Source organism: Haliotis cracherodii, unplaced genomic scaffold (assembly GCF_022045235.1).
Source record: "Haliotis cracherodii isolate W230 unplaced genomic scaffold, xgHalCrac1.p SCAF_6, whole genome shotgun sequence".
NCBI classification, from domain to species: Eukaryota; Metazoa; Mollusca; class Gastropoda; order Lepetellida; family Haliotidae; genus Haliotis; species Haliotis cracherodii.
The window spans coordinates 65,285,528-65,302,315 of NW_027266319.1; the positions used below are offsets into that span (position 1 = coordinate 65,285,528).

General features: G+C 40.9%; 1 pseudogene; it reads left to right on the top strand.

Moving 5' to 3' along the window:
- Nucleotides 1-2,714: 2,714 nt before the first annotated feature.
- Nucleotides 2,715-4,469, top strand: LOC139446040 (potassium voltage-gated channel subfamily A member 1-like; annotated as a pseudogene).
- The last annotated feature ends 12,319 nt before the right edge of the window (nucleotides 4,470-16,788 follow it).

The window sequence follows — 16,788 nt, forward strand, 5'->3', positions numbered from 1 at the left end:
TTATTTTCAGCTGCAGCTAAAAAACATACATATTTTGTATTTAAAAATATGAGCCTCAATTTACCTGATTATTTTCTTTAAGACTTTTCGGGGACACTTATTTTTTACGATAAAAATACCAACCAAGTCACCGAGCCTGACAACTCGATCCCGTTAATCGCTTCTTACGACAAGCATGAGTTGCTGAAGACCAATTCTGACCCCGATCTTTTAACAAGTTAAGTCGTATTTAACTTAATAGCATTACCGTAGATAGAGTATAGTTATCAACTGGAATAAGATTACAGTTAGAACACATGTAAACAAATTTAAGTAAGTATTGTTACATAAGTATGTAAAAATGACACAGAAAAGTAAATATTGCCTGTGAAGGCAAGTACACGCATATGTATAATCCCTGTGTGATTGGAGCATGGGGATGTCTTGTGAGTGAAACGGTCCTCGTCACGTCGAAGGTCCGGGTTCGATTCCCCGTATGCGTACAAGGTGTAGAGATCATTTCTGGTGTTCCCCGACGTGATGTTCCTGGAATATCGCTGAAAGCGGGCGGAAAACATCTCTCACTCACCATTGACTCCTAGGCGTGTAAATTCACACCTCGTCAGAGGTATAGATATAAACATCCCACGTGTGTATTCTGGTATTTTGGACGTATAACAAGACAACCTGTAAGCACTTAGCTCATGTTGCTTAAAGAACTGGCTGGTTCTCCTTGCACCAGACAGAAACCTCCCCAATCCGCTAATATTGAGGCTAGAGGATACACAATTTGATATTCTGGGGCGATAGGGCTGTTTTTTGACAGAAGCCTTTTCGGGCAGCTTGCATTATTTTTTTTGTTTTGAAATTTCAAGATACCAAGTTGAAATTTTAAGAAACATGAGTTGAAATGTCAAGTTAAAATATTAAAATTTTAACTTATTATATTTGAATTTCAAGATCAATTGTTTGAAATTTAAACTAAGTTTGTTTCTTGAAATTTCAACTATCTTGAAATTTCAACATAGCATCTTGAAATTTCAGCTTGGTAGAAATATTACCTTAGTATCCTGAATTTCAACATATCATCTTGAATTTCAACTTAGTATCTTGAAATGTCAAGAAAATAAGAAAAAACCTAAAGGCTTCCGTAGTTTTGTGTTAGCGACAGAAGATATTTTCGGCAACTGCTTCAAAACACGAGGAGTCAAACAATCTAATATCTTTTCACTTACTGTTCACAACACATTCATAGAACATCCAGCATATTTTCGGGGAACAACATGATGACAGGTTATTTTTTTCTAGTTTTTTTTCTGGAATATATTTCTTCATAAAAGCAATGAGCTGGTAAAGTTTCCATGTTGTGGTCAAGTGTTTAAATAATTTTTGACTTATTAAAGTCTCGTCAATAAATGAGTGTGAACGCCTTGTAATTAATAGTACATAATTAAAATGCGTGATTTTATTTGAGTACGTATTATTGAGCATATCAAAAGGGTATCTGTTTTAAGTCTTTAAAAATGTCTTGGTGGTAACCAAGGATTTAACGGGGTAATTATATAATTTTCAGAAATTAACCCTATAAAATCATCCCCAACAGCAGATAAAACGCCCTCGTCATAAATGTTTTGGACTTGTCTAAAAGATCCGTCAAAAGATAGTTCACACTCTTTGATATATGTAGTCACATCGACGCCCAGTGAATCTTGTCATGACGTCTCCCTGTGTACAAACCTCTGTATCGTATATCTGGGTTCAACTAAGACACGCCGTTGTGAAAGAAAACCCAGGTGAAACCAGCGACAATTTTCTTTACGGCGTGGTCGCTACACACTTGAGTAACGCCGCTGATTGTTAATTCTCCCATTTTACACGAAGCAATAAGTGCCATACATTCTATGTCTATTTCTACAGTGTTTGTCCCATATGGATATCTGCCAAAAAGATTGAATGAATCCTATACCCATATTGTACCAGCGCTAGGCCGGGCAGTCTCAGTGTTGGGGGCTCGTGAGGGTGTCTGCGTGAACCACACAGCGAGTTGTGGGAAATAGGGTAGGCAGGATAGGTCTCCCTGTCGCACGGTGACTAGGTGCGGGCTGAATCAACGTAAAACATGCTGGGCCTTCATGGAGAAGTGTAATTATTCATTCTGGTGGATTTAGCAGATACAACATAATACTACGGCACTAGAATTTGGATAGGCGTATTGTATTATTGTGGCGGAGAGTCTTATTTTACTGCTTAACTGCCACAACCCCAGCATGAACACGCTGTGCCGTCGGTCAACATGGATAGCCCGGAACACTCATGCAGGAGAGCAAGGACCGATTGAACTATTTGCATGTCATGCATTTTTGGTCATGGTTGCTGCTCATCTCACTCGCTCACTCTTCAACATTAGGGACGACGGATTCAGATCTCTTCTATTGAGATATATGATATGTGTAGTATTCAGGTCCAATGGTCCTGTTAATGCAGCGTTATCGAGACATTTGAACGCTTGAGATAATTTGCAGCCTGGAATTGTATCTCCAGCTGAGTTAATGGACTTCTGGCTTGCAGCATGACATTGTGATTAAGGCGTCTTACGTTAATTACGGCAGTGTACTAATTGATATGAATGCGTAATGTTAGTAACCTTCTGATGATCTGCGCTACACGTTGGATACATTGCGGAAGGAAAATTATCGAGCAAAGGTCAAGGGAATTGGGATTTCCCAGATTGTGACATAGGTATTGATATAATTGATATCCAAGGATGATATTTATTTTATTTGTGAGCGTGGGGGTTGTGAATCAGACGCTGTGATATTCAATTATGCATTTTGTTCCCCACACTGCACCGGACAGGAACTATCCCCACAACCAGAACTATCATCTGAAACCTGGGAGACGGGTACTTGGAGTCACTGTCTCTTCCCAGTCGTCATGGCTCAATTTGCAGCAACGTCTTCCATCCCGTCAACCATGACGATATCAATATGGACGACTTCGGGTCATCTAATGAAGCCTTCAGTCGGTTGATGCCTCATGGACCCGAAGGCCGCGCTGAAAGTTACTGTTTCGCTCACACTGAGGAACTACCCGAGGACCACGACTGCAGGAGAGAGCTATGCACAAGGGTCACTATCAATGTCAGCGGGATGAAATTTGAAACCCCAGCTAAGGACTTTAAACCGTCTTCCTCACACCCTTTTGGGTGATCCAGAAAAAAGAGCCAAATTTTGGATAAGAAACGTCAGGAGTATTTCTTTGACCGCCATCGATTGTCATTCCCGGCCATTTTGTACTACTACCAGAGCGGTGGAAGGTTAAAACGACCCCTCGACGTGCCGTGGGATATATTCCGTAATGAGCTACATTTCTACGAGCTTGGTAACACAGCTATTGCCAACTTTGAACGAACGGAAGGAGTGAAAACAAAAAGAGGAGGTGGTCAAGAAACCTGCGAATAAAGTCCAGCTATGGATTTGGGAAGTGATGGAAGTTCCTCAGAGTTCCTATTACGCCAAGGTTGTCGCTGTCTTGTCTGTTGTGTTTATTCTCGTATCTGTTGTGACCTTTTGCATAGAAACGCTGCCTCAGTTCAAAGGAAGGGACTGTGTAAACCAGACCTTTCACATTGGAAATAATAGGACGGAGATCAGGAAAGTACCTAACTACTGGGACCCCTTGTTTATGATTGAGAGCTGCTGTATAACGTGGTTTGTCGCGGAGACCATTGTACGCTTCAGTGTGAGTTACTCGAAAACTGCCTTCCTCAAAAGTTTAAGCAACTGGATTGATATCATAGCGATATGTCCTTACTTTGTGTTCTTATTTATCACCTTGGCAACAAACGCTTGTATCGAAGGCGATCAAGCAAGCGGGTTGTCAGTTCTTCGTGTGTTGCGAGTGGTTCGAATACTAAAACTCAGTAAACATTCGCAAGGTTTACAAATATTAGGTATGACTCTGAAATGCAGCATGAAGGAATTAAGTATGTTCCTGTTGTTCTTAGGAATTGCGACCGTGATATTCGCTGGAGCGGTGTACTATGCGGAAATGGCAGGAAGAAAAACGGCCAGTTTACAAGTATTCCGGATGCGTTTTGGTGGGCAATTGTTTCGATGACTACCGTAGGGTACGGAGACTATGTCCCACAAGGTGTTATAGGCAAATGTCTCGGAGTGTTGTGTTTAGTGTCGGGTGTTCTAGCTATTGCTCTTCCCGCTCCCAGTGATTGTTGCCAACTTCAATCATTTCTATACCCAATATACTGGTCGTGGTTACGGATCTGTCTAGGGATTTCATCAATGTAAGAGAATCCATATTGGTTTATTAAAAATAGCATTGGCACATGGCAACGAAACGAAAAATATATATGAACTTTTTTTAGTGATTTAAATGTTTTAGTAAATTAAAAATGAAATCATTATTGCATGGAAACAAAAATAGAAATGAGTATTATTCCAACTGACGATTATGATCCACGTATATATTTATTTGGCGCTCAATTGTTAACCTACGTGCACTTCATGTCGACAATCATGTCATTTAAATTATCTTCCGTGGTTGAATTACGGTCACATGTACGATCGGTTATCAGTGATCATTTTGCTGACTGTGCCAGAAAAGTACATTTGTCAGACCTCTTTCAAATTGTATCGGTTGGTAGTCTCTCCGTTGATTTGGGTCAGTGATCAATCACGTCAACCCTTATATCAAAGCTATTCTAAACATGTCGATCGTATGTAACCCATCTCCATTGTTTCTTCAAACGCTACAACACAGCAAGGGGTCTTGACGTCTTTAGACGATAGCGATAATGCTTTTAACAGCTCTTAAATAAAAATAATCAGAGCACATCGTACATGATTACATAACTTGGTTGTTTATCAAACTGAATACTTACAATCTTATTATAATTTTATTTATTTTTTTTTTAGGGGGGGGGGGGGGGGGGGGGCGGGGGCAGTTGTTTTATACGCCGCAATTCGCTATGCAGAGGGATCCACCAAAGATGGAACATCTAAGACCTGCATCACTTTGGGCTTTCCTCCTGCATTTAAACTGGTACACCATGATATAAATGGAATACTGGTTGAAAGCAGTGTTAACTCAACTCGCTCACTTATGATATGGGATCACTGCCCTATCAATGTATGTTTGACTCAATGAATGTTTTCAATTTTGACTGTGGACTTTGTTTTACAAAATGAGTACGAAAATGTGGCTAATGATAACGGCTTCTACTTTGTGCAAGTGCCAATGCTATTATCAAGATGCTATACAAGTGTCTCAAACAGGGCCCTCCTCTATAACACCTATCTACTTTCAACATAACGTTGATTGGTATTATGTGGCAAAGCTGTTATAAACAAGCCAATGGAGATTTTCGTGAGAGAGGCGCCTTCATGTGATACGTCTTCCGACCATTCCCGGTGTTCCTAGCAGGATCACTTCCCCTCAAACAATTGTCCTCTGACGTGCAATACACACGAAGTACGCGCTTCCTCGCAGTCCAAGATGTTGATGACCTCAAGCAGGACTGCGCCAAACATATGCATTACAAGAATGCGCCTCTGAGCAATATATGTTTATTGACGAACACAGGTCGTATTGCGCCTCTGAGCAATAAATGTGTATTCGACGGACCACAGGCCACACTGCTCCTATATGCATAAATATGTATTCGACTGCTGATCGAATTGCGCCTCTGAGTAATAAGTGTGTATTGCATCAGCGCTCAGGGAAAACCAACAATGACTCAATCGGTAATAACCTGTCTGTGATATGTTTTCATTAGTAATTGTGTAATTGTGACCAGATAAATAGGATGTTGATACAATTAACGGGTAAAGTATGGCTGATGTAAATATGTGATCTTTGCAACTTACGCTTCCTGTGTTCAATCTTATGGTGGAGCGTTATTATCATGTATGGATCAGCGTGTAATATAGTAAATATGTCCTTCTTTCAAAGCACTGCATGCTTTAGCAACACGTTTAAAGCTCGTAATTCGTAGTGAGTCCAATGATTCGTCTGGCAGTGTTACATTCAAATATTTTCAATACACAATCGCTGCAGGATTACTGAATTATAGCAACTGGACTGTGATCAATTTAGGCAAATGGGTCCTACGCTACTATAGGATTGGTAGAATATCAGTTATTGATGAAACGTTGTCGATGATGTATTTTTGTATCGATTCCTCAACAAACCCTGTAATGTAATCTATACTCCAATTAATGTCTTGCAGTTAATTCAGTATTCAATGTATTACCCTCATTTTGTTAGAATGGAACTTACCATCAGGGCTGTTAAAGTCTACGGAGACATGTATGTTTTTATCTGTGTGATATCAAGGAGAATATGTAGAGACTGGTGCGAATGCCCAGTTAACCGTTCATTCTGTTTGCAAATAGTCCCGCGTGCCAAAGCAAAATGTAGGTGGTATTTCTACCGGCGTTGTACCTAGACGTGATGTTGATGAAATGAGCTCATCAATTTAATTGGGACTTAACATTGGACGTATTCATGCAATAATTTGTTCGTGTCCATTTCATTTTCTGTTCTTTTGTGCAACGAAGTTTACACTATAAGTATTTGGTTCAATGAAATGCTAGAATAACTATAATTTGTGTTGGGATGTTTAACAAGACTGATCTGGTTCCAAGTCATTTAGGGTAGACATGGATGTTAGTGATTGTCATAGCGATTAGTTTACACACATTGTGACTTAGATACTTAAATGCAAATATTGCCTTATTTTAGGAAAATTTAATTTCTTACAGTTAAAGGATTTATTTTAAATGTTTAGGCGGATCGGCTTCAAACATGATATAAACAGCTGCTACGGAGAAGACGAGCAACACCCATACATTGTATGACGTAGGTTATGTGGTTTATATTTATGTAGGTTTATGTAACTCCAATAAATCGGTACAGGATACAGTTTCATATGATGATGCACATAGTGAATATCAACAAAACAAATTTCATATCACTAAGACAAAATTGTTATGGATGAGCAACTTCTATATTACAATTGGGCGACGTTTCGGGGTAGATTCGTACACCGTTATTTAGCAAATGATGTACAAACTAGGTATGAGCATGATATATATACATAACAATAGACATATGTTTATAAAACAGATAAGGTTGATGTACACTGATTGATAGTAGTTATGATAAACAAGTTTATACAAGAGATATGGTTGATGTACAGTGATTGACGGGTATGGGATTAACACAAGGATTACTAAGAAGGAATGTATGGGAAGCCAGTGGGGAGATAATAGTTCAGTGTTGTTGTTCTGATGAGATCATGGTAAGCTGGAGGGATGTAGTATCCTTGATCTCTGTTTATGCCTTGCTGAATTCTTTTGATGTAAATGGCTTCTCTAAATTTCTTCTCGAAACGTCGCCAAATTGTAATAAAGAAGTTGCTCATCCATAACAATTTTGTCTTAGTTACCATTCCAACTTGTAAATGCCACTCAAAGAAATTTCATATGCTCTTCCGTTTTGTTTGAATTGTTGACAAGGTAATGCTTACAGTGTATAATTGTGTTCACCAAACTATCATTTGGTACAAAAGCACATACTGAATCTAGTTCCACTCTTCCCTTACAATCTGTCGTGATGTCTTGTTTGACAATGGTATAAGTAACTATACTGAAACGTCGCTTTTAAAGTATAATAAAGAAGTTGTTATCCATAATTTTTTGTCTACTCCGCCGTGCAATGATAGACACAATTGTGATACACTTCCCATGTCTTTTGTCCATGGACACAAAGAAACAAACTTGGTGTGGGGGTGTGTGCAAAAATTTGTATTACCGTGTCTAGTGTCGAGTATAATAATGTTCATTTCATAATGATGATTTCTTATACTTTCCAGTCACCTCAATGAAGCCATTCCAATGATAAAACTGTACGAATGTAATCTGGTCTTTGTGTTCTTTGTTGTGGGGAGGATGCACTGGTTGCCTGGACATGGTCAGTAGTGAGTGCGTTTTTTTGTTTTTTTACGCCGCACTCAGCAATATTCCAGCTATATGACAGCGGTCTCTAAATAATCGAGTCTGGACCAGAAAATCCAGTGATTGATATCATGAGCATCGACCCACGCAATTGGGGTCGATGACATGCTTCAACCATGTCAGCGAGCCTGACCACCCGATCCCGTTAGTCACCTCTTATGACAAGCAAAGTCGCCTTTTACGGCAAGAAAGGGTTGCTGAAGACCTATTCTATCCCGGAATCTTCACCGGTCAGTAGTGAGTGGTTGTTAATGGAATACAAGACATGTGGATGCTATCCCCATTCGTGGGTCCTGTCAGCCTTATCCAATTCATTCTGAATCTTAACCACGTGTTCAGAAGGGCATTTATTTCATTTTGTCTCACCAACAAAGCGTTAATAGTTTGAATGTGTCATGAACCTATCAATCATATAATGAACACATATTTTATAATGTTGAAGAGATTGAAAATCTCATTATTGTAGGACTGCTTTCATGATAAATTGGATCGGAGGAGGAAGGTCTATGGTTCGATCTCCAGCTGCGTCATACCAAAAGATGGTACTTGTTGTTACCCTGCCTGGCGATAAAACAAGGTCAGGTCGGATCGAAGTCAGTATACTGTAAACGTGGCATTAGTCCTTAATAGCGCCAACACACACACACACACACACACATACACACACACACACACCCACACACACACGCGCACACACACACACACACACACACACACACACACACACACACACACCAACACCACACACACACGCACGCACGCACGCACGCACGCACGCACACACGCACGCACGCACACACACACACACACACACACACACACACACACACACACACACACACACACACACGCACACACACACACGCACACACACCATGTAATACGCGCCCAGTAATAGAGTCACAACTATGGTTAGTTTTTATGAATATAACAAAATAGGCAAAATTAGGCTATAATCACTTGACGTTAACGTGCGTCACTGTAGTAGATTAGAGGACATGTGTTAGCGTAATTAGGAATGTTATTAATTAAGTCCATGGAATAATTTACTAGCGTGCTCTACTAACGAATGTTCCGAGTGTTTCTTTAATGTGGCGTTGTACCAGCGGTTTTGTAATCAGCATTATGTAATTCTCTTTATGTTTGTTTGTTTGATATGCACTTTCAGCGTACACTTCTCCAGTCATGGGTGATGATTGGTGTTTGTAATTACGTAAATGCGCCCACGTTTTCATTCAGATATGCTGGCATATATGGTCACAATGTCAAGGAATTAAATGCGTTAATCAGTGATGGAAATCACTATGAATAATTCATGTGTAAGTATCATTGCATAAGCGATAAATGATCTTTTGAATCGCAATAACATGATGTGATTTCATGTAATTAACTTTGATACTGTTTAATAACACAGTCGTTGAACACTTCCCAAAGAGGTTTGCGGTTACACATATGTTATACTGACGTGTCGAACAGTTCAATATGATCATTTGGAAAGAAAATAATGTCCAAGCGCACATGAAAATGGTGTGTGTATGTAGGATTGGTAAGGAGGGGGTAGGGAGGGTGCGTGTGTATGTGTGTGTGTGTGGTGTGTGTGTGTGGTATTTGTGTGTTTGTGTGTGTGGTGTTTGTGTGTGGTGTGTCTGCGTGTCTGTGTGTATGCGCGTGTGTGCGTGTATGTTTGTGTGGTGTGTGTGTGATGTGTGTATGTGTGGTGTGTGTGCGTGTCTGTGAGTATGCGCGCGCGCGCGCGTGTGTGTGTGTGTGTGTGAGAGAGAGAGATAGGGTGTGTATGTAGAAAGGGGTGTGCGTGTAAGGAGGGTGTGTGTCGGAAGGTTTTGTGTGTAGGGGGTGGGGTGGGGGATTGGGGGTGGGGAGTTGGAAGGTTGTGAGTTAGGGGGGGGGGGCAGGAGAAGGGAGCAGGAAGGTTGTGTGTGTGGGGGGGGGTAGGGGTAGGAGTAGGAAGGTTGTGTGTGGGGGGGTAGGGAGTCGGAAGGTTGTGTGTGTGGGGGGGGTGTAGGAAGGTTGTGTGTGTGTGTGTGGGTGGGGGGGGGGGTAGGGAGTCGGAAGGTTGTGTGTGTGTGGGGTGTAGGAAGGTTGTGTGTGTGTGTGTGGGGGGGGGGTAGGGAGTCGGAAGGTTGTGTGTGGGAGGGGTGTAGGAAGGTTGTGTGTGTGGGGGGGGGGGGGGGGTAGGGGAGTAGGAAGGTTGTGTGTGGGGGGGGGGGTAGGGAGTCGGAAGGTTGTGTGTGTGGGGGGGTGTAGGAAGGTTGTGTGTGTGTGTGGGGGGGGGGGGGGGAGTCGGAAGGTTGTGTGTGGGAGGGGGTAGGAAGGTTGTGTGTGTGTGTGGGGGGGGGGGGGGGGTAGGGGAGTCGGAAGGTTGTGGGGGGGAGGGTGTAGGAAGGTTGTGTGTGTGGGGGGGGGGGGGGGGAGTAGGAAGGTGTTGTATTCATAGGGAGGGTACATGCCTAGACAGAGTGTGAGGATAGAGTAGTTTGGGGGGAAAAGCGATGGGGTGGTGGTGATGGCGGTTCCGAGTTTCCCTCAATTTCAAATATATACATTTGCCTTTCACTTGATGTGCAATTATCAGCAAGAAAGATGGACCTTCAACACGACTTCTTTCAGGCTACATATCCCTATCCAGTCAATTGTTGAACCCATTACCTCTCATGAAGTTGCCTCATTTGAAACGTTACAAACACGTTTCAAACTTAATCCATGGTGGAAAAATATAACTTAGAGACTGGCATTGATCCAATTTAATTTCAATTATTTTAATTGATTATTACGCGAGCTGGTACGCGAGAAGTAGGCAGCAATTACCCGACCAAGAACCGTGACCAATGTCCACGGAGCTGTCTGACGTTCCCTCGCCTCCTGGGTCAGATCCCGAAGTGGACACTTGATCTGTGTAAGCATGCACTACTTAGCTCCTTATACAACCATACATTACATACGCCAATTACACGAATACAATCAGCTCCGTGGCGCTCATCCATGGCTAACTCAAATTATAGATATCGCGGAACCTTTGAGGCATGGTATCTGCGTTGCCAGCTGGTTACCTGTCCTTGATGCCTAGCACAGCGATTAATGGTATTTGTATGAAAGCTTGATGCTGTTACAACAGATTAATGGTATTTTATGAAAGATCGGGCCTAGATATCATATACCGTATATTAGAGTTTGCATATTTGTGTAATCGCCCAGATGACGTTAGGTATTGTTTTTTTGCAGAGCTGTCATTAGACAAGGTTACATTTCGGCATTGATAACGATACGCATGTCAATCTTCACTTCGTCGATGGAACCGTGTTACACGAATACATATGTTCTGTAGTAAATGACTAATTGGGAGTTTATTCGATGTGAAGAGATGTTGGTGCGATGTTTATTTTGATAAAAAAAACGAACTGAATTAAACATATTTGCCTTATTTTCACTCAAACGAATTTCAATTGCTGGTTTATGTATGGTCTCAGCGGTAATAATGGAATTGCGTTCTAACATTTTATGATGGAGAGTTCACCATCAAAATATAATCTTCGTCACGGGACATGTTTTACACCAGAGCTTGTTTTCAGCCACGTGCAGTTTTCATGGATATTAAGATGAATCCCATGTCACCTTGACGAGTGATTCGGCCAAGCGGGTTTATACTTACAATATCACCAAGTAACAGTGTACAATATCACTATCACCAAGTAACAATATCACCAAGTAACTGTGTACAGTATCCTGTTACTTGGTGATAGTGATATTGTACACTGTTACTTGGTGATATTGTCAACACTTGGTGATAGTGATATTGTACACTGTTACTTGGTGATATTGGCCAGTGTTACAGTTGTATACTATTACTCTGTGATACTGTTGTACATTATTACTCAGTGATACTGTTGTATACTATTACTCTGTGATACTGTTGTACATTATTACTCAGTGATACTGTTGTATACTATTACTCTGTGATACTGTTGTGCACCATGACTCAGAGATATTGTTGTGCACTATGACTCAGTGATACTATTAACTTAATAATACTATTAGACACTATTACTTAGTGATAGTTCTGTGCACTTGCTTGGTGATCCTTTCGTATACTATATATTATTATCTATTATTTGTTTCTATGTAGTACTGGTACAACTACATCTTTTTAAAGGCGGTGGTTAAAACAACGTTACCTTGTCAGTGAATACTTGCACAGCGTCATCAAAAACCACAACACAGAGTAGTTAATACTCCACACATACATGTACATTAACGCGTCATGTTTGACCTGCTGAGAGAAATAACTGTATACTACAGCCCGGCACCTCGAGAAAACGGTGGCACTTTTTAGGGCCGCCAAACACATGCGTGGTATGCATATTTCCATTGCCTTGTGGCATTGTTGTTTTTGGAGTGGATATGAAAAGCTCATCTTTTTGCGGACGAAAGAGAACTACAGTCAGCTGCCGCTAATTTAGGCGATATATATCAGGTTACATATAGCCCTGAGTATAGTACTGAGTGATCCACACACGCTGATATGTGCAGGAGGTGTGTGCTTCTGTTCACAATTAGGATATTACGGATGAACACCAAAACATCAGAGTTTACAGGATTGTTCTCGCGTGATGGGGTTCGTGTTAAAAGAAAGTAAGCCTAATGGGTCTGATAATATTCTGTTTTCTTAAGATTGAGTGATACACTTATGGCTTAATTTTAAATTGGTTTGGACGATGTGAGCACTTCTGTTGGGGTCATATATTACACTGTATCTTCTGTGGAATGGTAATGTATGTTGTATGGCGTATGTTGAACTTAATTTTAATCATTTAAAACTAATTTTCAAATGCTTAAATCCACGACAATAATGTTTTGATGAATTGTCGGTGGATGGCCACAAGGTTACACGAAGACTGGAGAAGTCTCTATTTTACTATGATAACATTTATTTAGAAAATGATGTTTCAAATAAACAAACAAACTTTAAAAAACAACAAAAACACAACAACAACATTGTTCCAAATAAGTTAAGAAAACAGATTATCAACGAACTGAAATACTATAATCTTAAATTTACATTGGAAACAGGAACTGCAGTCCAGAAAACGGACGGAGCCCAGAATTAAGTCCTTCTTGTTAAGCGTTGACAGTTAAGCTGACGGAGCGCGCTGTCCTGTCAACCCGCTAAAAACAATTCTTTTTTTACATGTTTGTTGTTCTGCTGATGCGGCTTAAAGCAATATTCACTCACTCATTCACTCTTAAAATGTATTTTACGGACTTACAGACTTGTAAAATTTCATACAAGTGTTAATTTTGAGATAAACGTACTTTGAAGGTTACCTGTTGATGCCACTGTGCTCAATTAATTAATATTGGAACCGAACGCGCTGTGTGAGGTATTAAATGTTCATTTATCGCAATTAACTTTCTACATTGAATACATTTTTCAAGGTTAAAAAATGTCGCGTTATCGTATTGTCGCCCTATCTAAAATATGAGGCAATAAAATGCACGTCAATGCGACATATTTTGACCTTGAAAAATGTCGTGTTTCAGCATTGTCGCCCTTCGGTAAATTCCCCCCCCAAAATTATTCAAAGCGCAACAATGTCGTGTTGTTGGATTGTCACTTTTTGGTTAATTTTAACACTTTTTACTAGTTTTTGTAAGGGCGACAATGCGATAATGTCCCTTTTAAGATTCCATAATTTATCTCATTTCTCTGTTGTTGCCAGCAAAGATATTGTAGGGGGGAGCGGCATTGGCTGAGTTAGTATATTGGGTTTTCGATTTGACTGAAGGAAACACAGACACTATCCCATAAACACAATACCCTTATACTGTATGCATTGATAGTGTGTGGCAGAGCTACTTCGTAAGCAGTCTGCCTCCGTGGTCTGTCTAGTGGTAGAGCGTCCGCCCGTAGAGCGGAAGGTCCGGGGTTCGATCCTCGGCCGCGTCATACCAAAAGATGGTACTTGTTCTTACCCTGTCTGGCGCTCGGCATTAAGGGGCTAAAACAAGGACTGGTCGGTTCGGAGTCAGTATACTGTGTCTGAGTGGGGTATTCATGTTAAACTGCGGCATGGTATCTCAGTGAGCTAGCACTATAAATCCGGACGAGTACAAGCAGCTACACACACACACACGTGCTTGCACGTCGCTATATAAATGCAATAATCTTGGACGCAACTTTAAACCCAATTTCACCTCACCTCACTTCGTAAGCTAACTCATACATGACATGACAGTCGGATATACAAAAGTCGCAAGAATCCAGGGTCAGGGTTGTCCCGAAACGTCAACTGAACTCTCTCGGTCGATTTATAGTGTGTTCTGTTCCAACATGATCAGTTGCAACAAATGCTTTAAATCTTGTCGAAACAGAAACTCTGCAATTTGTAACCTATAATTGTACAAATCAATATTTCAGAATTCGAACCTATAATGTTTGAAATGTGGTGATGCGATCGTCAAATTAACTGTTTCAATCAGAGGTGGTTATTGTGATTTGAAAGCTCTGACCATTCAGAATCGAGTATTTTCAAACTTCTTGGAAGTAATGTTATTTAATAATTGTAGACTTCATGAAATAACAACAGTGACCCACTTCCAGCTACAATGAGATCCAGAAGAAATTTCACACAAAATAGTTTGCTCAGCCAAATTCAGGTAAAAAAGAAACGAAAAGATATTATTTCTAAAAATAAATGGACATGAGATATACTAGTAAATATCATATAAGACAGGGGGTTAATAAAAGAGGTGAGGTGAAATGGGGTTTAACGTCGCGTCCATGATTATCCCATGATTATTGCACTTATATAGCGACGTCCATGCACGTGTATGTGTTTGTGTGGCTGCTTGTACTGGTCCGGACTGACGCCGATTTATAGTGCTAGCCCACTGAGATACCATGTTTAACATGAATACCCCACTCAGACACAGTATACTGACTCCGAGCCGACCAGTCCTTGTTTTAGCCCCCTTAATGCCGAGCGCCAGACAGGGTAACAACAAGTACTATCTTTTAACGTCTTTTGGTATGACGCGGCTGGGGATCAAACCCCGGACCTTCCGCTCCCCGGGCGGACGCTCTACCATTAGACCACGGAGGCGGTTATTAATATTAGGCATATTAATATAAGTCATCGTTCTGTGTACTCTTTGTCTCCGCTGGGAATGACGTAAAGCATGTCAATTCTTGCTGGAGAATCCAAGAGAAAATTATGTTCTCCTATACTTTCTAACCTTGACCCCAAGGTCAAAGCAATGACGTCATAAGTGACCTATTTTTACAAAAATGCATGCACGTTCAGAACACGTGTCAATTGATCTGATATAAAATCAAAGGGCGTATATGTTTCCTGGCAAAGTCATAACTCTGTGGATCCAAATCTTGGTGTATCCCTCCCAGTTATGTAATTAGGCCACAGGCCGGAATTCACATATGTCACACTACTTGTCGAAGACTATTTCTGCACAGACAGCGGTATATATAGATGCGTACTTCAATGCTAAGTGGGAATGTAAACATGTCTGTCGTTGTGCAATTTTAACGTTTTTTTCTTGGGAAAATATCAAGTTATGTTGATATCAAAGGTATTTTCCAAGAACAGAGCTAGGAGTAGGCAAATATAGTGAATCCCCGAGGATAAACATTCATAAATATACAGGTATTTATTAAATAATGCTATGCACATGTTGCAATCTGAGGCCACATACATGTATGACAAATATACGCAGGAACAATTTATTTATTTATTTATTTATTTATTTATTTATTCGAGCTGTACATGTAGGATCTTATCAACGTGAGGGATGGTATGTTCTGACCAAGGTTCGTCTAATAGCTAGCTGCGATTATTATGAAAATGCATCGGGGACTGCATGGGTTGTCTGGATGCACACTGCGCATGCACTTAAATTAGTCCAGGTTGCTGCATAACTTGCACACCTGCATGACAATGAGTGCCAGACTTTGGTGCACGTGGAGAGAAAGGCTTCATTAAGAACTGGGACACGAGGGTGGTATCTAGCCCACTGAGATACCATGCCGCAGTTTAACATGAATATCCCACTCAGACACAGTATACTGACTCCGAGCCGACCAGTCCTTGTTTTAAACCCTTAATGCCGAGCGCCAGACAGGGTAACAACAAGTACCATCTTTTAACGTCTTTTGGTTTGACGCGGCCGGGGATCGAACCCCGGACCTTCCGCTCTCCGAGCGGACGCTCTACCACTAGACCACGGAGGCGTTCTTATCGAAAAAGGGTTTAGCATTAAGTAATAATTGTTATTGCCACCGTATGGTATATAAAGACGATCCCCGCCTTGCTTCGAACTCCGGTGAACAAGGGAAATAATTCGACTCATCAAACAAACAAACAAACACACAAACATACGTGTACAGCTAAATTACGGCTAGTATGTTGTTCCAAAAAGTTTGTCAGCACCATACCAATGCTCGTGGGTTTCACCAAAGTGATAACTGTTTAAAGAAGAATTAACAGTCAGTCATTCTCTCACACGGGTGTTTGTTTGTTTGTTGTTTAACACCGCACTCAGCAATATTCCAGCTATATGACGGCGGTCTGTAAATAATCGAGTCTGGACCCCACAATCCAGTGATTGACATCATGAACATCGATCAACGCAATTGGGGACGATGACATGCATCAACCAAGTCAGCGAGCCTGACCACCCGATCTCGTTAGTCGCCTCTTACGACAAGCATTGTCGCCTTTTACGGCAAGCATTGGTTGCCGAA